We start from the raw sequence: 24,839 nt of genomic DNA, 5'->3' as shown, positions 1-24,839 counted from the left end.
GCAGCCACTCAATGTTAGTGATGGCTGTTTAACAGTCTGTTGGCCTTGAGATAGAAGCTGTTTTTCAGTCCCTCAGTCCTTGTCCTTGATGATCTTTTTGGCCTTCCTGTGACATCGGTTGGTGTAGGTGTCCTGGAGGGCAGGTACTTTGCCCCCGTTGATGCCTTGTGCAGACCTCAATGCCCTCTGGAGAGCCATACGGTTGTGGGCGGAGCAGTTGCCGTACCAGGCGGTGATACAGCCCGACAGGATGCTCTCGATTGTGCATCTATAAAAGTATGTGAGTGTTTTTGGTGACAAGCTGAATTTCTTCAGCCTCCTGAGGTTGAAGAGGTGCTGCTGCGCCTTCTTCACCATGCTGCCTGTGTGGGTGGACCATTTCAGTCTGTCCGTGATGTGCACGCTGAGGAGCTTAAAACTTTCCACCTTCTCCACTGTCCCGTCGACGTGGATAGGGGGCTGCTCCCTCTGCTGTTTCCTGAAGTCCACGATCGTCTCCTTTGTTTTGTTGACATTGAGTGTGAGGTTATTTTCCTGACACCACATTCCGAGGGGCTTCACCTCCTCCCTGTGGACCGTCTCGTCGTTGTTGGTAATCAAGCCTACCACTGTAGTGCCGTCTGCAAACTTGATGATTGAGTTGGAGGCGTGCATGGCCATGCAGTCATGGGTGAACAAGGGAGTACAGGAGAGGACTGAGAACGCACCTTTGTGGGGCCCCAGTGTTGAGGACCCGTCAGGAAGTCCAGGACCCAATTGCACAGGGCGGGGTCGAGACCCAGGGTCTCGAGCTTAATGATGAGTTTGGAGGGTACCATGGTGTTAAATGCTGAGCTGTAGTTGATGAACAGCATTTTTACATAGGTATTCCTCTTGTCCAGATGGGTTAGGGCAGTGTGCAGTGTGATTGCGATTGCGTCGTCTGTGGACCTATTGCGGTGGTAAGCAAACTTGAGTGGATCTAGGGTGTCAGGTAGGGTGGAGGTGATATGGTCCTTGATTAGTCTCTCAAAACACTTCATGATGATGGAAGTGAGTGCTATGGGGCGATAGTCATTTAGCTCAGTTACCTTTGCTTTCTTGGGAACTGGAACAATGGTGGCTCTCTTCAAGCATGTGGGAACAGCAGACTGGGATAAGGCTTGATTGAATATGTCCGTAAACATACCAGCCAGCTCATCTGCTCATGCTCTGAGGATGCTGCTAGGGATGCTGCCTGTGCCAGGCAGCCTTGCGAGGGTTAACACGTTTAAATGTTTTACTCACGTTGGCTGCAGGGAAGGAGAGCCCGCAACAGTGGTAACATATTGGTTGTACGCTGATAAGCTGTAGAAAGAATATATTAATTTATAAGACTTGTTCATTAACAACAACAGTTCTAACACCTCTTCTGCAAAGGGTGATGCCGTTTTGCCCTTTAAACACAGGCGGTGCTGACACACCCCAAGCACCGCTCCTTCCCGTGGCTATGCCTAACTTTAACTTTTATATGAAATAGTAGTAAGATAACATCTGTGTGTTTATTCTTCAATATACTGTAGCTGTACAATGGTGCACATAAAGCTGAAAGCCATTGTCGTATATGGTTGGGTTACTGTTTGGCAAACTGACTCGGGAGTCAATGGCATCATTGTGAGTAGAGATCTGGCAAAAAAAATGAGAATATCTATTTTCAGACGGGAGTGTTTGGAGAGGGACATAAAACAAATGAAGCATGCTTATTGATTCTCATTTTGCTAGCTTCAGCTTCCCGGGGAACTATGAAGGCTCTTCATCCTCTATCAACTGACACGGCTCATTGTTCACTACGAGCTAATAAAGAGCTTTACTGGCATGATCATGTATTCTCTTAGGCTAGTGACATACTCATTAAAAATTTAGCCTATTTTGCATGCAAACAGGAATGATTAAAGGTACTACCACCTATTGTATGCGTTCAGGGAATATTTTCTATTTGGGTATGCATTATTATGATATGGCGGGGTGTTTTAAGGGAATACACTAGGGACTCCGTATTTAATCAAACTTGATGCCAAAGTTGAGTATAAGATAACAATGCATTTCCAAGAATGGACGTTTAGATTGCTTAATTGATACTGTCACCATTTGAAACAAAGGGAAACTCAGGTGTATATTTTATCAAGCATACAATATCTTGTTATGCAGGAGAGCTGTTTTTTTTTTATTCTGGACAACTGCTGCACAAGATTGACTTTCTTAGTTATTTTGGTGCATTCTTTATCGGCCTCTGATGTTCTCAATAAATGTACCTTCACAGGAAAACGCAGCTTCCTCTTTCACTGGTGGTAGGAAAAGTTCAATGCAACATTTTGAAGAACTAATAAAAATGTCCTTCCCCTCATTTGCTGTTATTATTTGTTGACCTCCCTTGGATTGTGCTGCTGTCTACTGAAACCACATACAGAATCTGCATCTGAACCCAAGGTCACAGCAGAGCTACAGCGGAATCTCAGAGGACGCAAAGGCCAAGATTAATGTTCTGAACTGAGCAGAGAAGGTCGGCCACGCAATCTGCATTTTGGCTCCCGTGTCATTAAAACAAGCCTTAACCTCCTATAAGGCTGTGTTGTTTACAATGCCCTCTCTCTGCCCTCATGTTGTTCTGAGGGTGTAACCGCCCTGACCTTTCAAGTCAAGTTTTTGGCAAATAATGATAATCACCTTATCACTTCCTCTTCTCTACAAGTACTCATTAGCATGGTCAAATGATGAGGCTGATTTGAGCGCTTGCTTCCACATAGTCCAGGTTTTTGGGATATTTATTATTGCGTCTTTGCAGGTGTGTTGTACATTGTACTTGATCAAATATTGTGTGAATCTTGGTGTCAAAGACAGGGAGTTGGGCCCTGCCTTATATTCTAGCTCTGATAGATTTTCAAGCCCTAGTGGATTTAATCTTTGAAAGTGTAGTTTCCTTCTTGATCATCTTATCCAACTTGGTTTTAGTCAGTTTAGGAAAGAGTTGGGTTTAGAAGACTTGAACACGGTTACCTACATGAGGCATTTAGAAACCAATCCAGTAGAGAATAGACAATGCCAGTGGCTACGCTATGCAGCTGCCTGTGCTTTCCTCACTAGTATTCTGCTTGGGTCAGCAGTGTAAGCAGCACTGCGGTACTAGGCGTGTTGGAAGCTGTCTGAAAGGCTCTCTAGGTGTAAGATACCTCTTTAAATCTGATGAGGTCCCATGAGACCAGACTGCTGTGGCTCAGTCAACTAAAATAGGGCCCAGGAAAACCTTCACTGCCAATGGAGAGATCTTAGCCCAACATGCAAACAATACGTTGACAGAGAGATACTCAATTATTCTGAAGAAAATTATTACCATTTGACGCTGCTTGATTTTATATCACTGTCGTTCATTTATTTTTATTTTTTTTACCTTTAACCAGGCAAGTCAGTTAAGAACATATTCTTATTTTCTATGACGGCCTGGGAACAGTGGGTTAACTGCCTGTTCAGGGGCAGAACGACAGATTTGTACCTTGTCAGCTCGGGGGTTTGAACTCACAACCTTGCGGTTACTAGTCTAACGCTCTAACCGCTAGGCTACGCTGCCGCCCCATTCATGCCGATGGCGAAAAAGAAGAGCCTTGGAAGTGATATCACCGACAGTGAAATAGACTCAAAATAGCAGCTCCTTTCTTGTGAGTATCTGTATTTGTTTATCACGAGTGTGTTGTTGTTTCCCAAGAAGCAGATTTTAAAAGACTCAACATCTCTGATAGTGAGGAGAGATAGGCTTTCGCTGCACACATTTCAGAACACTTAAACCATTCTCAAACGCAGTGTGACTCGTCCCGCCACTGCTGTAGCAGATGCTCCAAAATTGAATATAGATTTCAGTGAGGAAGACAGCATGCCTGATGAATCTCAATTTGCCACTGTCCATATTTCATAGCCACCTCTGTCGTAAAGGGGGATGGTGAAGCAACTTCAGCTACACCGCCAAACTGTCACTCAATAGGAGTCTGAGGTTGATCTGCATTCCATGAAGCCAGTAAGCTCCATTCAAGACAGATCCATGTTATCATTTCCTATGCAGAGCTGCAAAGCAAAGTGCCAACATTATGTGTTAAAGGTAAAGGTTAGTCGAATATGAAATCTTCCGAAGGTCTTTGAGAAACCAGACCTTTCATGTATCCCTTTTTGATTTTGATCTCATCTTATGATAATAAGCAACGGTACACTCTTAGAAAAAAGGGTTCCAGAAAGGTTTTTTCGGTTGTCCCGAAACTAAATACAGTATACTTCTTCTACTGATGAGTCTATTTATAGATTGAAAGTGCAGTAAACTAGCAATTAGTCTCCATTGTTTTGCTCCAGGAGCATATATAGTTTACACAAAGCCCTAATTTTTCAAATGAATTGATGTACTATATTTGGATGTGTTTATTGACTTGCAGTTGTCAGTGTTGTTGTTATTATTATTAGTGGCGTGTATTCATGGATGCCAAGGGAAGCCAGGCTTCCCCAAAAGATTTAGCAAGAAAAAAAAAACTTTAGTCTCTCTGTGTTTCATAATTTTCCTTCAATTTGCAATAGAATGAATGTATCTCACCAGAGAAAGCATCTGAGTGAGCGAAACAGCGCCCCTCTAGCTGATGCTGTCTGGTCTAAAATAGTATGACATTGTTGCCACCTGTAACATTGAATGCAAGGGAAGCCAGGGAGCATTTGGCCTCCCTTGAAAAACAAATAACCAAAAGCTTACCATGACTTGGAAGAGTAACAGTGTTTTTTGGGATAGTCACAGCCAGATGGATAGTATAGCATCACTCTGTTTGAGCAGGGTAAACTAGCTAGAGCTGGGATTGCTAGCTAAGTAAGTGAAAAAAAAAAAATCTCTATCGCTCTTGCTTCTCCTTCATTCTTTATGAAATTAATTTGTGCAAAACTGTTAAACTATTGTCTTTCTCTCTATTTAAGTCAACAACTTACCACATGTTATGCACCGCAGTACTAGCTAGCTGTAGCTTGTGCTTTCAGTACTAGAGTCACTCTCTGATGCTTTGATTGGGTGGACAACAGTTCATTCAGCAAGAGCTCTGATAGGTTGGAGGACGTCCTCTGGAAGTTGTCATAATTACTGTGTAAATCAATGGAAGGGGGTGAGAACCATGAGTCTCCTAGGTTTTGTAAGTCAATGTATCGAGAGGAGTACGGAAGCTAGCTGTCCTCCGGCTGCACCATGGTGCTACCATACAGAGTGCTGCTGAGGCTACTGTTGACCTCCATTGCAAAACAGTGTGTTTTAATAAATAATTTGGTGACATGTGAATATACTTAGTTTTGTTATATCTGAAAATGATAACTTTTTTAATGTTTTACCATTTACATTTTTAACGACGAGCTGACTCATCGTTTCCCATGAAAGGAAGTTAGGCTAGCAAGCAAGCATTTTAGCTATGTAGCCTAGGACAACAACAAATACAAGTGTGTACTATATTGTATGACAGAGTCATAGACCATTTCGACAACATGAAACAGAGGAGGATGACATCGGCGTTGCTCTACAAGTAGGGTGAGTCATGTTTTTTCTACTTACGCACACCACACACACACACACACACAGAAATCAGTTCCATGGACAGCCACATTAAATTTAGCTCACGTTGATTGGACAGAATAATTTTTGGACTTTTTTAGGTGTCACAGTATTAGACTAAGCATAGGTGATTTGATGATGTTGAAATAAATGGCAGCTCCTCTTTTCGTTGTGAGTTGCGGTAACTCTCCAGTGTTCTAAATCAATAGTTGTTATTAAGTAGTTGAAAATGTCAGAAACATTAACTTGCTTGACCATGCTGTATGTCATGTAACTGTTTGTTACATACAATATGCTTTGTAAACGTCACCGGACAGAGGTTGCTAAGTTATTGAGTTATTGAGCAAACAATGCAATTATCATAACACGTAGGTTGTAATATGGCTTTTTTCCCCCTGGCTTCCCCAGTGATTTTACCCAAGCACCACTACTGTTTATTGTTGTAATTCCTATCTTACTCTTGACTGTGTGACTAATGGTATCTAATGCATATTAGAACTGGCAGCATGCAAATATTGAAGATCAATTGCGGCACCAACATATTCAGGTGAATGCACTGTCCTTTTCTCTTTTCATTCTAACACTTCCATAATACCATTCATCCAGGTGAGAGAGGATGCCATTTTTGTCCCAAAAACAATTTCCCTTTGAGGATAGTTTCTTGTTCTTCAAGGCTCCACAGTATTGCAATATCATTTCAGTTTATATGTAGCTATCAATGTTTTCTTCAGATACTCGTCTGAAGTGCCTTCACGTGGAATTTGAACCAATTGTTCTCTAGGCCATTTCCCGCCGTCAGACTCGACCACACCTGGAATTACCCCGTGGCAAAAGGTATAATAATGTTATTACAACACCATATAATAGCGCAAGTGGTAGATTATGGTCAAACTCTATTTTTCCAACAAAACCCCTTCAAGTGCAAATCGTGGAAATCATAGCTCCAGCACTCGTCCTATGGCCTCCCAGAGCAGGGGACTAATTGTCTGCCCAGGAGGTGACATCACCCTAACAAGCTCATTATGTTTGCGTAATGATCTCTGTAACACATTCTTACCTCTAAAGTGGGAAAAATACAGCATTCTACTTGTAGAAGTGGTGCCATGTCCGTACAGTGGCAAGTACCACACTCAATCAGCGAAATAGCAAGAATAACATACAAAATGCAGAACAATGATCCTTGCTGGCATCTACTGTTTTGTTGTTAGCATTTTTTATGTGCTTCAACTGGATGCACTCAGAATGCACATTAAGATGTTTTGCCTTTTAGAAACCCTTTGGAGTACATTACACAATGCCACTGGGGGCCTCGGTGGAGGGGCAGTGCTTTGTAATATAATTAGAGTCGACACGGTACATGTGTCTGTGTGTGTTGCCGGTTCTCATTAACGAAACGTGGGCCACTGAGTCGGCAGAGGGGAACAGAGAGGAAGCATGCGGAGCTGCAGTTTCTTCTGCCGCCCTGCTTCCCTCAGAGGAGCCACTCGGAGGCCCTGTGAGCCATAGCCAGTCAAGTCTGCTTTATTTGATATCGAGCCCTTCAGGACCTGAGTGCCACAGAGCGCTGCAAACGCTGCCTGGTGGGGTTAATATGTTTGGAGGTGGTGGAGTGGTGGTTAAGAAAAGAAGGAACGCAGAAGGTATAAAATGTCTAATGAGCTTTGCTAATAGGGTCTGGATGACAAGGCTACATACTTAAGTTGCTATGGATGGAACCTGTATTTACACAGTAAATACTCCACGTTAGGGTGGCCATAGTACACGCAGTCCAGTCCTAATGGAAACTTAGATATATTATAAATATGTGTCAATAGAAAGACCTCCCTAACCTCTGCAAAAATAATATATTGTTTATGGCACCGTTTTATTTATTTATTTGGGAGGGAGCGTTGGTGAATCAGATCAACTTCCTATCACTTCTCTCGGTTTTTTGCCTCCATCGGAGCCAACATGGTCTTTAATTGGTATAATGATGTGATTAATTGGTTTCTTGTCATCCATCACAACAAGCCGGAAGATTTGCGCACAGTAAGGAGTAAATCAAGCATGTGTTTACATATAATCAAATGCTTAAGATTGAAAGGAATGTATGAAGGATGTCCAGCTGTGCAAAGTAATTAGATTATCTGTATTAAACGGTGCTCCTTTAGATGAAAAGACACCCGTTCAGCTTTGGTGAGAAAGCATTTCTCATTGGACTTATATACTTCAGTTCCTTCAAATGTACTCACAACCCTTAACCTTTTCCACAATTAGTTAAACGGCATTTACAGTTATACAGCAATTTGTTATACAGTCCCACAAAGTGGGACTAAAATGTATTAAATTCTCATTTTTGTCAACGACCTACACAAAATACTCTTAATTTTTTTATTAATCAAACACATATTTTTCTTGATTAGGTCATTATTATACCGCCTGAGTCATACATGTTAGAATCACCTTTGACTGTGGTTACAGCTGAGAGTATTTCTGGGTAAGTCTCTAAGAGCTTTTACACCTGGATTGTACAATATTTGCCCCTTTATTCTTTAAGAAAAATTGTCAAGTTGTTTGTTGATCATTGCAGACATCCATTTTAAAGTCTTGCCATAGATTTTTCAAGACAATTTAAATAAAAACTGTAAGTAGGCCATTCAGGAACATAAAATGTCATCTTGACCTTGTGTTTTAGGTTATTGTCTTGGTGAAAGGTGAATTTGTTTCCCAGTGTCTGTTGGAAAGCAGACTGAGACAGATTTTCCTCTAGAATTTTGCTTGTGCTTGGATCTACTCCGTTTATTTTTATCCTAAAAAAAACCTCCCTAGTCCTTGCCGATAACAAGCATAGCCATAAAATTATGCAGCCACCACCGTTCTTGAAAATATGAACAGTGGTACTGTTGGATTTCCTCCAAACATAACACCTTTTTTCAGGACAAAAAGTTAATTTCTTTGCCACATTTGCTGCAGTATTACTTTAGTGATTAGTGCCTTATTGCAAACAGTATGCATGTTTTTTAATATGTTTATTCTGTACAGGCTTCCTTCTTTTCACTAATTTACATTAGTATTGTGAAGTAACTATAATGTTGTTGATCCATCCATAGTTTTCTCCTATCATAGCCATTGTAGTCTTATCTGTTTTAAAATCCCCATTGGCCTCATGGTGAAATCCCTGAGCGTTTTCCTTCCTCTTCAGCAAGTCATTTAGGAAGGGTGCCTGTATCTTTGTAGTGAGTGTGTATGTTGATACACAATCCACAGTTCAAAATTAAGTATCTGCTCAAACATTTGACAATTGTATTGTCAGCAATTTCATCTTGCAACCATTGGTCACTCGTTAGGTTTGTTTGATATGTGGAATGTCAAGGGTTGCAATGTCCCTGTGTAGTGTTGATTGCAATGTGTTGGTCACTCAACTGGGGATTTTCAGAGAAAAAAAAATATATGATGTCTCTTCAGGACAGGGAGGAATAAGTGGTCTTGCTTTCAACATGTTTATGTCTTGCCATATTGAGCCCTTGGGTGCATTCCTGGATTGTCAAGTGTTCTTCAAAGATATCGCACATCAGTGTATTTCACTACAGTATAATTAATTTGTCTGCACAATATCTAGAAAGTATTTGCAAACAACACATCTAGAGGACACTGCCTCATGCCCCCAAAGTACATAACCCCTTAGAGTCGATGTGTACATCTATATCTAATTAGAATTATAAACAAATCCTCATAAAAATCTCTGTTTCAGCTAGACATACAGTATCTGCGTCGGCTGCGTCTCAATCCATCATCCATCAATGTCGGCCTTCCGCGTCGGCTGCGTCTCAATCCATCTGATCCATTGATGTCGGCCTTCCCCATCGGCGATGGAAGGTGGCAGAACTACACTGGTGTTTGTCAGACCAGAAGCCATCCCGAAAATCGGTCTTCTCATGAAAATGTCTGTAGTATCCGAACTGTTTGGGCTACAAACTAATATGACCCGGATGGAAAGATGACTCTCAAGAACACGATGATGTTCTCCAATTTGCTCCGAAGCGTCACGTGTCTCGTCTGAAGTCGGTACCACCGATCTGCCTCACAATTATTGTCTGATGGTAACCCGGTAGCAGTAAAAAAAAGGCAGCAATGTGGTTTTTTTTGCTTCAGTAGAGTGATAAGTGGTGTGTAACTAGTTTCTCGTCACACAAAGTAAATGAATGCATTCAGCCAAAAATAGATTCATTTTCATCAGCTGACAACAGAAGTGCAACGCTATTTGACTAGCAGCCACGCACATAAATTACCGGACAATGAAAGAGAAAGGTATATTTGTCAAATGATGTATGACCATCAAAGAAAGAATGTAGACAGCTACATTTCCTAATATTTTGCTTGGAGTAAATATCTCTCTTTCATTAAGTTGTTCTACACATTGCTTTTGCTTACTGGAGGATGACAGATGCGATTTCTATTGTGTTTTTGATAACTTTCCTTACAGTCAGATTATTGAGGTGAATGCCTATGAGACAATCTGCCTGAATTTGTATTTATTTCCCCATTTCCTAACATAAGGGTATTATGTTGAAATATACTGAATAGAAATATAAACACAACATGCAAACATTTAGAAGATTGTACTGAGTTAGTTAGCATGAGGAACTCAGTCAATCGAAATAAATTAATTGGGCCTAATCTATGAATTTCATGACTAGGAATGCATCTCTTGGTCACAGATACTGTACCTAAAATAAAGGTATGGGTGTGGATCAGAAAACCAGTCAGTATTTGGTGTGACCACCATTTGCCTCATGCAGCGTGACACATCTCCTTTGTATAGAGTTGATCAGGCTGTTGATTGTGGCCTGTGGAATGCTGCTGGTGTCGCTGGATATTGGAACTGGAACACTCTGTCATACATGTTGATCCAGAGCATCCCAAACATGCTCAATGGGTGGCATGTCTGGTTAGTATGCAGGCCATGGAAGAACTGGGACATTTCAGCTTCCAGAATTTGTGTACAGATCCTTGCGACATGGGGCCTTGCATTATCATGCTGAAACATGACATGACGGCGGCAGCTGAATGTCAGAACCTCGTCATAGTATCTCTGTGCATTCAAATTGCCACCGATGAAATGCAATAATACTGTGTTCGTTGTCCGTAGCTTCTGCCTGAACACACCATAACCCATTGTTTTGTGTGATAATACTGCACATTTTAGAGTAGCCTTTTATTGTCCCCAGCATAAGGTGCACCTGTGTAATGATCATGCTGTCAGGTGGATGGATTATATCAGCAAAGGAGAAATGCTCACTAACAAATTCGAGCACTACATTTGAGTGAAATACGTTGGTTTTTTTGCATATGAAAAATCTGTCTGTGATATTTATTTTTCATTAAACATGGGACAAAGAGTTTACATGTTGCATTTATATTTTGTTCTTTATGGGTTCCTAGAGGAAGAAGAGCTACGATTAACTCTCACACACGTTCATTGCCAGAAGTCACAAGTGCTGACAGGGGAAATATTACAACCAATTCACTGACAGAAATTGTCAACGCAGGTGATTAGGCTGGCAGGTTAGGATGGTGTCAGGCTCAGTTGAGCTGATGCAAAAGTTGGGGTTTGAACAAATGCATTTTGGCCACAATGTTCTCAGCACCCTGACGCTCTTGACAATTAACATGCAGGATGGTCTTTTAATTAAGAAGGGTTAGTGGTGACTTCCAGGTTATTCCTCTTCATTCCAGGTAGCAAATGCTGCAGCAGTGCCTTTACCACAAGGCATGGAACCTTATATTCTGCATTAAATATTTAGTTTTGGAACTGCATAACGTTAATATACGGTGGCCCCGAAAGGAAAGGTATTAATTTATAATACATTAATATGCCCCCCTCTGTGTTTTCAAACATTGCCGCACACGGGTGATGTGCACAATTTGGATGCAGAACATGGCGGAGTTCTCATATACTGTCAGCAAAAAAAAGCCTCATTTTACATGGTGCTTTTGAGTGCATTTCACACTACTTTTGGATTATAATTGGATTTTAAGGCTTTCATGAATGTCCTGCTTAATATAATGTTTGTGTTATTGTCACAACACAGTATTATACTTAAAAAACACTTCAACTTCAACCAGTAAAATGGCTCTTTGACCTGCTTTGCTACAAGCCATGTCAACGAGTGTTAGCATTCTAGCTAACAACTGCTGCATCCAAAATAGGTATTGTCCAAAGATCACAACCAAATAAATGTATAATCTTAAGGCCAAATGTAACCATCAATGGCCAGCAGATTAATCGCCAGCTTGTCTCTCGTTAAACCATCAATGCATGCGGATTTCTATTGCAACCATTATTGGCCCCCAATTTACCTTTCCCCGAAGCTGATGTTTGGGTTAACCCTTAGATTATAATTTTTTTTAACTAAGGACTATGTGATTTCGCTCTCGTGGATATTATCCTCGGAACAATTTAATCCTGAAATAAAGTATTTAATTTCCTCGTTTACCAAGGCAAATCTACGATGGCAATGTAGCCTACCCTACACATTTTATGAATGGTGTGTGATTACCTTTTCATTTCCAATTTAGCTAATTGACGAATGTCTTGATAAAATATGGCAATTTCTTATCAAGAGGGGTAAAGGAAATACTCGTGAATTGTAAGTTACACATTTGACATTTGAATCTAAATTGTGATTGGTTGTATTTTTTTATTACATTTTATTGTATTATAATAGATGTATTTAAATTGCACGAATTATATTATAATTACTTTTGTTTCCTCAAAATTTAACCTTTATATATTTTTTTACAGGGCTACAGTAATAAGGCCAATAGCCTGGGCCTACTGTGGCATATTCAGGGACGAATTACAGAACGGGACCTTCAAGCAGCCCCCAACATATTTAGCATTTTGGGGGTTGTGGGTCGAGACCCTCCAGATAGCATACGATAGCATAATGTGTAGAGTTGCAAGAAATGTGCTTCAAAACTTCAATATTCTCTCTGGCTAAATATATAGAATATATGAGGAAATGACCTTGAAATCTGCAAGTATTTTGCCATGGGGCTGATAGAAAATGTTGCAATTGTATTATACATTTTATTCAATTCTACCCATTTTTCCATGGGATGGAGATAAATCTTAGCCGTATTAAATCTCATTTCCTGCAATCCTACACATTTTTCCATGACTTGTGCTATGTTAATATAATAGCTGAGTGAGAGTGACTAACAAAATCAGTGTGGGCCCCCTGAAGATCAGCGCTCCGGTGCTCCCAAATGCAGTAGTCCAGCCCTGGAAATATTGTACTTTATTGTACTTATTATGTTCGGGAGAGTAATTTATTGTTATTTGGTTATCTTAAATCAATGAAACAGATGCAAAGTGCTTTGTTAAAATTATATTTAAATTGTCTATCACACATGTTGCTGCAATCCACATTACTTTCATTTACAATGTGGCAATTAATTAGCAGTCGGTCAATAACTTTATTTTCATTGTAGGCGTTAAACATGTTAACTAAATCTTCATAATTGACATTTGCAGTCAAATCGTTATATTTCAGTTGTAATATGTGATATGTTTCCATGTATCTTTTTCCTATTTAGATATTCTTGTTCCTGACGTTACTTCATTGGGGTGGGAGTAGTGAACCATGAACCAGACAATAACCATTTCCACTGTCTAGTATCAAGCTGGCTTGACACTAACAATGACAGATCAGCTGGTCTGTATAGTTTATTCTGCTTATTGCAACCATGATTAAGCTCGGTGCTCTGTCTGATCTCTTGTTAGTAGCGTGTTAAGAAATCGCAATTTCGCAGCCCATCATAATTCCCAGGGCAGTGTGAAAAAGTCAGATTTGGCTTAACGATGGGATCCAATGGATAAATGATCAAATAGCAGGACAGCTTTTGTCCTTGGACTCTTAATGGGGTACAAGTAGTACTGGGAGTCAAGGCTGATTTCACAAGTCGTCCTCATTGTTTTTTTTGTCTCCCTGCTTTAAACTCATTATATCGTCCGCTACTTTTGACCAGAACCCTATCACTACACAGGGAATAGAATGCAATTTGGGACACAGCATAAAGAATTAATATTAGCCTCACTCCTCTTTCTCATCATGTCTCATTAACAACTCAGGCACTCCTTCCTCATAATCACCTTCCTGTGTGCTGTTCCCCTCAAGCCTGTGTGGAGGGACTCATTATTAGCTCCAAGAGCAACAGACAGGTGCCAACGTATATCACTAAGGTCACACTGTTTTACAGGGGACAGGAAAGGATTGTGTTAGGGAGAAAAAAATACGAATGAAATTCATTACATTTGGGGTTTTGGATTATGCCAATATGCTTGGTTTTTGAGATGGTCAAAAAGTGCAGTATTTCATTGGTACGGGGTAAATTATTGTGGCCCTGGAGGCACAGAATAATCCAATGGTTTGACTACACAGAGGTGCCTGGGAAGAACAGGGGACCAGTGTGTGTGAATGGTGGGGGAGGGGGGGGATTTCCTATCTCCAGCAGAAAGGACAATACATTGGTTGGTTCCCATTCCTGCTCAATTTGGCATGCCTTCTCAATACGCATTCACACATCAACTATACTCTTGAGTTGGGCTAGGGGATGGAACAACTGAGCTTGTGGTCATGTGTGAGTGTGTATGTATGTGTGTGTGTATGTGTGTGTATGTGTGGGGGTGGGAGCGGTCTATTGGTGGCAGGGGAGAGAGAGGTAGAGGTGTTTGTGTGAAGGGGTGGGGTGGGGTGTGTTCGTGTATGCATCCCACATTGTGTATGCATCACACATTATTGTTTTGCCATTAGGTTTTATGGGTATTATGACTCATTAGATCAAACTTCCTCTAAGATTTTTGGAAGGGACTATCTGTTTTTAAATGTAGCGAATATTTTATGCAATACGTTTGTATATTCTAATAGCAGTAAGGCCCCAAAATGTTTTTCCCAAAAATATATATATAAAAAACAAAATCAAGTGGTCTTAAAATTCTAAATAAAATAGCTAAATTATACTTGGTATGACCTTCTTAAAACAATTTAATAGCTAAGTATAAAATAAGGAATATAATATATATAGTTTACTATTACTGAAACCGGACCCCAGTCGTAAATATAAAGATTCAGTTCACCCAGAAAAACTGGAGACCCCTTACACTTCAGTGTTGTGATGCCAAAATTCAAGCAAATGCATAGCCAATAGAATATATATATTTCTTACATAGACGTTACATAGGATATAATATAAGACAAATCCTGGAAACAATATAAAACTATGAAAAATCTGGGAAACCAGGCTTGGTGTTCATAGCTGATTTTGAAAAGGCATTTTGATAAAGAACGATTAGAATGTTTATATACACGCCTGGATTATTTACATTTTGAAGGATCTCATATACATATGGGTTAAAGTTATGTATTTTAACCCCAGGTGTAAAATAGTAAATAATGGATGTCAAGAGGAGTGAAACAGGGTTGTCCAGAATAGGCATATCTATGTATTGCAGCCATCAAAAATAACTATTTACCCCCCCAAAGTCAAAACTTTGTAGAGCCACCTTTTGCAGCAATTACAGCTGCAAGTCTGTTGGGGTATGTCTCCATAAGCTTGGCACATCGAGCCACTGGGATTTCTGCCCATTCCTCAAGGCAAAACTGCTCCAGCTCCATCAAGTTGGATGGGTTCCGCTGGTGTACGGCAATCTTTAAGTCACACCACAGATTCTCAATTGTATTGAGGTCTGGGCGTTGACTAGGCCATTCCAAGACATTTAAATGTTTCCCCTTAAACCACTTGAGTGTTGCTTTAGCAGCATGCTTAGGGCCTCTCCTTCACTGTAGCCGAGGTGAGTAAAACATTTAAATGTGTTAACCCTCGCAAGGCTGCAGGCCCAGACAGCATCCCCAGCCGTGCCCTCAGAGCATGCGCAGACCAGCTGGCTGGTGTGTTTACGGACATATTCAATCAATCTCTATCCCAGTCTGCTGTTCCCACATGCTTCAAGAGGGCCACCATTGTTCCTGTTCCCAAGAAAGCTAAGGTAACTGAGCTAAATGACTAACGCGCAGTAGCACCGTAGCACTCACTTCCGTCATCATGAAGTGCTTTGAGAGACTACTCAATGACCATAATCACCTCCACCCTACCTGACACCCTAGACCCACTCCAATTTGCTTACCGCCCAAATAGGTCCACAGACGATGCAATCTCAACCATACTGCACACTGCCCTAACCCATCTGGACAAGAGGAATACCTATGTGAGAATGCTGTTCATCGACTACAGCTCGGCATTTAACACCCATAGTACCCTACAAGCTCGTCTCGAGCCTGGGTCTCGACCCCGCCCTGTGCAACTGGGTACTGGACTTCCTGACGGGCCACCCCCAGGTGGTGAGGGTAGGCAACAATATCTCCACCCCGCTGATCCTCAACACTGGGGCCCCACAAGGGTGCGTTCTGAGCCCTCTCCTGTACTCCCTGTTCACGCACGCCTCCAACTCAATCATCAAGTTTGCGGACGACACAACAGTGGTAGGCTTGATTACCAACAACGATGAGACGGCCTACAGGGAGGAGGTGAGGGCCCTCGGAGTGTGGTGTCAGGAAAACAACCTCACACTCAACGTCAACAAAACTAAGGAGATGATTGTGGACTTCAGGAAACAGCAGAGGGAACACCCCCCCTATCCACATCGATGGAACAGTAGTGGAGAGGGTAGCAAGTTTGAAGTTCCTCGGCATACACATCACAGACAAACTGAATTGGTCCACCCACACAGACAGCATCGTGAAGAAGGCGCAGTGGCGCCTCCTCAACCTCAGGAGGCTGAAGAAATTCGGCTTGTCACCAAAAGCACTCACAAACTTCTACAGATGCACAATTGAGAGCATCCTGGCGGGCTGTATCACCGCCTGGTACGGCAACTCCTCACTGCCTCCTCACTGCCTGTTCACCCCGCTATCATCCAGAAGGCTAGGTCAGTACAGGTGCATCAAAGCTGGGACCGAGAGACTGAAAAACAGCTTCTATCTCAAGGCCATCAGACTGTTAAACAGCCACCACTAACATTGAGTGGCTGCTGCCAACACACTGACTCAACTCCAGCCACTTTAATAATTGGAATTGATGGGAAATTATGTAAAATATATCACTAGCCACTTTAAACAATGCTACCTAATGTAATGTTTACATACCCTACATTATTCATCTCATATGTATACATATATACTGTACTCTATATCATCTACTGCATCTTTATGTAATACATGTATCACTAGCCACTTTAACTATGCCTCTTTGTTTACATACTCATCTCATATGTATATACTGTACTCGATACCATCTACTGCATCTTGCCTATGCCGCTCTGTACCATTACTCATTAATATATCTTTATGTACATATTCTTTATCTCCTTACACTTGTGTGTATAAGACAGTAGTTTTGGAATTGTTAGTTACATTACTTGTTGGTTTTTACTGCATTGTCGGAACTAGAAGCACAAGCATTTCGATACACTCGCATTAACATCTGCTAAGCATGTATATGTGACAAATAAATTTGATTTGATTTGTCCTGCTGGAAGGTGAACCTCCGTCCCAGTCTCAAATTTCTGGAAGACTGAAACAGGTTTCCCTCAAGAAATTCCATGTATTTAGCGCCATCCATCATTCCTTCATTCTGACCAATTTCCCAGTCCCTGCCGATGAAAAACATACCCACAGCATGATGCTACACCACCATGCTTCACTGTGGGGATGGTTTTCTCGGGGTGATGAGAGTTGGGTTGGCGCCATCTGATTAGAGTACCTTCTTCCATATCTTTGGGGAGTCTCCCACCTGCCCTTTAGCAAACACCAAAAGTGTTTTCTTATTTTTGTTCTTTAAGCAATGGCTTTTTTTTCTGGCCAATCTTCCATAAAGCCCAGCTCTGTGGAGTGTAAAGCTAAAGTGGTCCTATGGACAGATTCTCCAATCTCTGACCTGGAACTTTGCAGCTCCTTCAGGGTTATCTTTGGTCTCTTTCTTGCCTCTCTGATCAATGCTCTCCTTGCCTGGTCCATGAGTTTTGGTGGGTGGCCATCTCTTGGCAGGTTTGTCGTGGTGCCATATTCATTCCATTTTTTAAATAATAGATTTAATTTTGCTCTGTGAGATGTTCAACGTTTCTGATATTTTTTTTATAACCCAACCCTGATCTGTACTTTTCCACTACTCTGTCCCTGACCTGTTTGGAGAGCTCCTTGGTCTTCATGGTGCCCCTTGCTTAGTGGTGTTGCAGACTCTGGGTCCTTTCAGAACAGGTGTATATATACTGAGATCATGTGACAGATCATGTGACACTTAGATTGCACACAGTTGGACTTTATTTAACTAATTATGTGACTTCTGAAGGACATTGGTTGCACCAGATCTTATTTAGGGGCTTCATAGCAAAGGGGTGAATACCTATGCACCACTTTTCCAGTTAAATTTTTTTATAATTCATTTAAACAAGTTATTTTTTTCATTTCACTTCACCAATTTGGACTATTTTCTGTATGTCCATTGCATGAAATTCCGCCCCAAATCTATTTTAATTACAGGTTGTAATGCAAAAAATAGGAAAAACGGCAATGGGGTTGAATATTTTTGCAAGGCACTGTAGATGGTTGGGGCTGAGGATAAATAAATAAAATCCAAAACTAATTTCAAATGTAAAATGTATGTAGAACGTATGAACTGGAAGAAGAAGCCTACATTTGATTGTCCATTAGTTTACTCCTGTTAGGGGAAGATTGATTGGGTTAGCAGGAAAATAATAAATAATTAAAAAAATATGATAAAATATATATATATATATATATATATATATATATATATATATATATATGGGATTGAAAATTACATTTACATTGATAGTACCCACAATCTGCAATATTAAAGCTGACCTACCCCCCCAAAGAAAAAAAAAAGATTGGTGCAGGGTAGCTCAGGTTTGAAGTAACACAGTAAATAATGGTTACTAACAATGACTAGCTCCCTTTGATCCCCTTCTCTTTGATTGTGAACTTCTGACAGTGTCCGTAACAATTTTGTTTTGAACACTGATTGAAATGTTGTTCTTTGTGTTTGGATCCACACTCTACTTACCAGATCATAAGCTTACCTGTGATCGATCTCTGTTGCTCTCGCTCTCTAACGTGCTCTCTCTCTCTCTTTCCAACCAGATATAGAAGCCTGAAAAAACAGTGATAACTGGGGGGGAAAGAACAGGCCATGGCTGAGAGGATGATTGCTTCTCAAAGTGGTAAGTACCAAGCATTCACAATGTCTGATCATCTGTTTTCGTCTCAACTGTTTGGCTTCGATTGTGGTTGATTTCGTTCCCATGTCAGTTCAGACTCCAGTGAATTTCTCTCTATATTTGGTAACAGATAGTTCCGATTAACTTATCAAGGAGGTCTTTGATGCATAGCGTGAGCTATTTTGAGTTTGGAGATGAGAAAGGTGTTAGGTGGTTGTATTGAAACATACCAAGAAATCAGCAGGTAATTCATTACCCTATGGGTGTTTTCCTAAACCGTGGTCCCGTTGTGAGGGGGGGGTGAAGTCAATGCGATTGAATTGAAAAGAGTAGGGAGTCATGAATCCAATTGATGGTTAGCTGTATAGAATCCAGGAGGAATTTAAGGGCTGAATTAGATCTATGGTACAGCATAACATCTTATAAGATGAGGCAATGACATTACACAATGTAATATTCTTTATTGGCTATATACTGCGTGTTCCACATATTCCCATGATACAACCCACCGAGGGATGATTAGAGATTGCTGTTTCTCTTATATATCCTCTTTGACTGCTGAAACACACAATTATGGTTTGGGAAATGCGATATACACCAATTCTTCACATTTGCATTTTCACTGCTTAAATGTGATCGAATGTTTGTAACCTGTATATTTAACATATCCGTACATCTAAACTCAGCAAAAAAAGAAAGGTTCCTTTTTCATGACCCTGTCTTTCAAAGATAATTCATAAAAATCAAAATAACTTCACAGATCTTCATTGTAAAGGGATTTAACACTGTTTCCCATGCTTGTTCAATGAACCATAAATAATTAATGAACACGCACCTGTGGAACAGTCATTAAGACACTAACAGCTTACAGACGGTAGGCAATTAAGGTCACAGTTATGATAACTTAGGAAACTAAAGAGGCCTTTCTACTGACTCTGAAAAACACCAAATGAAAATGCCCAGCGTCCCTGCTCATCTGCGTGAACGTGCCTTAGGCATGCTGCAAGGAGGCATGAGGACTGCAGATGTGGCCAATAAATTGCAATGTCCGTACTGTGAGACAACTAAGACAGCTCCACAGGGAGACAGGATGGACAGCTGACCGTCCTCGCAGTGGCAGACCATGTGTAACAACACCTGCACAGGATGGGTACATCCGAATATCACACCTGATGGCAATGACAATGCCACCAGCCATACTGCTCGTTTTGTGAGTGATTTCCTGCAAGAAAGGAATGTCAGTGTTCTGCAGAGCCCGAATCCCATTGAGCAAGTCTGGGACCTGTTGAATCGGAGGGTGAGGGCTAGGGCCATTCCCCCCAGAAATGTCTGGGAACTTGCAGGTGCCTTGGTATAAGAGTGGGGTAACATCTCACAGCAAGAACTGGGAAATCTGGTGTAGTCCATGAGGAGGAGATCTACTGCAGTACTTAATGGAGCTGGTGGTCACACCAGATACAAACTGCTACTTTTAATTTTGACCCCCCTATGTTCAGGGTTCAGGGACACATTATTCCATTTATGTTAGTCACATGTCTGTGGAACCTGTTCAGTTTGTCTCAGTTGTTGAATCTGTTCACACAAATATTTACACATGTTAAGTTTGCTGAAAATAAATGCAGTTGACAGTGAGAGGATGTTTCAGTTGTTGTTGAGTTTAGCCTTACGCTATAGTGTTTTGCATTCATTGGGCGCTAATCTATAGATTTCACATGACTGGGGATAGGCCCACCCACTTGGGAGCCAGCCCATCCAATCAGAATTATTTTTTCCACCCCAAAAGGGCTTTTTTACAGACAGAAATGCTCCTCAGTTTCGTAAACTGTCCAGGTGGTTGGTCTCAGACGATACCACAGGTGAAGGTCGTGGGCTGGCATGGTTACATGTTGTCTGCCGTTGTGAGGCCGGTTGGACGTACTGCTAAATTCTCTAGAACAATGTTGGAGGCGGTTTATGGTAGAGAAATTACAATTAAATTATCATTATAATTGCCTTTTATTGTACCCAGCACAAGACACACTGTGAAATGGTGTGACACACTGTGAAATGTCACAAATCTACCATTTGTACGGTTGTCATTATTACACATTTGACATTATTACACATTACATTATCACATTTGACTGTATAAAACCTTGCAGAGGCAGATGGATATATCTTGTTTTGCAACAAAATGTGATTTATTTGTCTCTCTGAAATAAAACCAACTAGGTTTCAAACAAATGCAGTACATTCAGAAGTAATCATACCCTGACTTATTCCACATTCTGTGGTGTTACAGCCTGTATTCAGTAGATCATTTTTCTCACCCATAATGTGAAAACATTTATTGACATTTATTGAAAATTAAATACAGAAATATTTCAATTACATAAGCATTCACACTCCTGAGTCAATACATGTTAAAATCACATTTGGCAGCGATTACAGCTTTGAGTCTTTCTGAATAAGTCTATAGGAGCTTTGCACACCTGGATTGTACAGTATTTGCCCATAATTATTTACAAAATTCATCAAGCTCTGTCAAATTGGTAGATTTTTTAAAGTCAAAACTATAACTCAACCACTCAGGAACATTCACAGTCTTCTTGGTAAGAAATTCCAGTTTAGATTTGGCCATGGCTATTAGGTTATTGTCTTGCTGAAAGGTGAATTTGTCTCCCAGTGTCTGTTGGAAAGCAGACAGGTTTTCCTCTAGGATTTTGTCTGTGCTTGGCTCCATTCCGTTTAATTTTTGTAGACTGTAAAACTCAGTCCTTAAAGATTGTAAGCATACCCATAACACGATGCAGCCAACACTATGCTTGAAAATATGGAGAGTGTTGTACTGGATTTGCCACAAACATAAAAATACGATAAAAAGTGAATTGCTTAGCCACTTTTTTTGCAGTATTATTTAAGTGCCTTGTTGCAAGCAGGATGCATGTTTTGGAATATTTGTATTCTGTACAGGATTCCTTCATTTCTCTGTCAATTATGTTCGTATAGCATCCTCAGTTTTCTCCGATCATAGTTATTAAACTGTGTTAAAGTCAACATTGGCCTCACAGTGAAATCCCTTAGTTGTTTTCTTCTTATCTGCCAACTAAGTTAGGAAGGACACCTGTATCTTTGTGGTTAATGGGTGTATTGATACACCAGCTAAAGTGTCATTAATAACTTCACCATGCTCAAAGGTCAATGTCAAAGGGTCAATATCTGCTTTTAAGGCATTGGAAAACCTCCCTGGTCTTGAATCTGTGTTTGACATTCAGCCCTCGACTGATGGATCTTAAAGATAATTGTGTGTGTGGGGTACAGAGCTGAGGAAGTCACTCCAAAGTCTACCTGAAAATGGCTAAAACTCGAACGAATGTCTTCTTCGTTTGAGGAGGGGTATGAAGGATCGGACCAATATGCAGCGTGGTAAGTGTCCATGTTAATTTATTAGACTGAACACACAAAACAAATAACAAATGGAATGAAAGAAATGAAAAAAAGTTCTGTCAGGTACAAATCAGAAAGCAACTACCCACAAATCATAATGGGAACACAGGCTACCTGAGTATGGTTCTCAATCAGAGACAACGATTGACAGCTGCCTCTGATTGGGAACCATACCAGGCCAACAGCAGAAATACAAAACATAGAACAAAAACATAGAATGCCCATCCCAACTCACGCCCTAACCAAACTAAAACATACACATAAAAAAGGAACTACGGTCAGGACGTGACAAAAACGCAACACATTTTTTTTTTTTAATGGCCTAGTCAATGTCCCGACCTAATCCCAATTAAGATGTTGTGGTAACGTAGGACTTGAAAAGAGCAGTTCATGCTTGAAAACCCAGAGTGTAAGGGGCCAATTACTTTTTCACCCAGGGGAATTGGGTGTTGCAGAACTTTGTCAATTAAATAAATAAAATAGGTATACTTTTTTTTCACTCAGTTTTCTTTTATCTAATATTAGGTTTTGGTTGAAGATCTGCTAACATTCAGCATAAAACATGAGCAAAAATTGAGAAAATCAGAAAGGGGGAAAATATTTCTTCAAGGCATTGTATGGCGTTTTGGAATTAAACTATATTTGCTCTCATTAAAGGACATGTACACCAACTGGATTTAAAGAACAAACTGAGGTGGATCTGACACTTATCTGAGGCATAACAGTAGTCCACTAACTGCTTCTTGTGATATAAAATGTAATTATAATGCCATTCAAAACAGATTGAAGGAATTGAGGTTTTAGTTCAAACAGTATGGAGTCGTCAATAGAGGTCATCTGTCGATTACAGTTGAGGGTGAATGTTCTATAAATATCATGAGCTTCAAATGTCACCTTGAATATGGAACATACAGTATTTGTGTTTGTTCCCAAAGATTACTACATTTAGCCTTCACTAAGGTTTTTTAATCCTTGGTTAGTTTTGTATTTTAATTTCCAATATTTATCAAGCTCTTTGCCCACAACTCCACAGCACTGTACCATAAGGGACTGGCCCTCCAAATCTAGGTGGCAAAAGGATTGGTTTATGTACACTGTGATTCACATTCACCAGCATGCATTGGGCCCTCATCAAACCATTTCTGAGCTATTAATAGTAAAGTGAGGAATCACATTTTTTGTGTGAATTATGAATATTCAAATAAAAAATGCTTTTGAAGGTTATTGATGAACTATATACGTTCAGCACAAAGTTAATTTTGGGATGTCTCACTGGATATTTTATCACCTTTGGCTGAGATGATGTCTGGTGGGAATTGTGTTAAGTGTTAATGCTATTATCTAGTTTTTAACAATGCATGCAAGCCCCTATCTTGCATTAATCAATGCCACTCAAGTCATCACTCTCATCCAAGCCATGTTCCACCGCAGCATGCCTGTTCAGCCTAACATGTTTGGGGAGGAGGATACCCAACTCTGTTAATCCATAACACTCATATTGACACAAGTTTTTATATAACAAGTCAAAACTCAGACAGACTTTCTCCCAGCCGCTCAACATGAAGGAATATAGAGATGCTGGGTCTTAATTGAAAAGCAAGCAGAGGTGACAGATCGTGTCCTTCCACAGTATCACTATAAAATGTTAATCTCTCCGTTCTCACAGGAAGACTCAGCAGGGTGTGGCGTACTCTTTTGAAACTCAATTGAGACGCTGTTTCGCCACAGATTTTATTGACGCAAACTTTGATGTGCCTATTTAAGCTCCACGCAAAACATCCAGTTGAAGATTAATTGTAAACAATGTATTAAACTAAATTGCTTCAAACTCTCCAGATTACTATGATCAGTATAACAGGGACTGTGTCCCAAATGGCATCCTATTCCCTACACAGTGCACTACTTTTCATCAAGTCCTATAGGGCTCTGGTCATCTGCTGTCTGGTGGGCACTGTTCAGCCATCGGACGCTGTGCTATAGTTTCAGATGATTGCATCAATGAGAATTGTCCTCAACAAAACTAGGAACCCATCAGTATGCACCATTGGCTCAAAAAAAAAGAAACTTCATTCTATATGGCAGCAGGTAGCAGGTACCCTAATGGTTAGAGCTTTGGGCCAGTAACCGAAAGGTTGCTAGATCGAATCACCGATCTGACATGGTAAACATCTGTCGTTCTGCCTCCGAACAAAACAGTTAACCCAATGTTCCTAGATCATCATTGTAAATAACTTAACTTAACTGACTTGCCTGGTTAAAAAAATATATGAGAATCAATACATGTGTTCATTTGCTTAATCATTGATGGAATTTTTACCACCTGCGTGTTGGCAACAGGCAAGTGGGTACACAGTATTGATATTGTGCATATTGATGTTTTTTGGCTCAGTTCTCCAACAGTGCTGTTGGGTTGTGCAGTATCACAACAAGAAAATATACACTGAGTGTACAATACATTAAGAACACCCAATCTTTCCATGACAGACTGACCAAGGGAATCTAGGTGAAAGCTATGATCCCTTATTGATGTCACTTGTTAAATCCACTTCATTCAGAGTAGAGGAA

The 24,839-nt window shown here is 40.5% G+C and overlaps 1 protein-coding gene across 3 annotated transcripts in view; it reads left to right on the top strand.

Annotated features, from left to right (window-relative positions):
* The window catches only part of LOC124011661 (leucine-rich repeat and immunoglobulin-like domain-containing nogo receptor-interacting protein 2), a 415,677-nt gene that overhangs the window by 213,488 nt on the left and 177,350 nt on the right, over nucleotides 1-24,839 (top strand). For all 3 annotated transcript variants that reach the window (XM_046325122.1, XM_046325121.1, XM_046325124.1), the window contains one exon: nucleotides 18,772-18,851. The gene's annotated coding sequence lies outside the window, so the exon portion shown is untranslated. The remainder of the gene's footprint in view (nucleotides 1-18,771; nucleotides 18,852-24,839) is intronic.

The sequence above is a fragment of the Oncorhynchus gorbuscha genome, linkage group LG23, assembly GCF_021184085.1.
Source record: "Oncorhynchus gorbuscha isolate QuinsamMale2020 ecotype Even-year linkage group LG23, OgorEven_v1.0, whole genome shotgun sequence".
Taxonomy (NCBI): Eukaryota; Metazoa; Chordata; class Actinopteri; order Salmoniformes; family Salmonidae; genus Oncorhynchus; species Oncorhynchus gorbuscha.
Note: the sequence above shows the minus strand (reverse complement) of the source record. Positions and strands in the feature narration are given on the sequence as shown.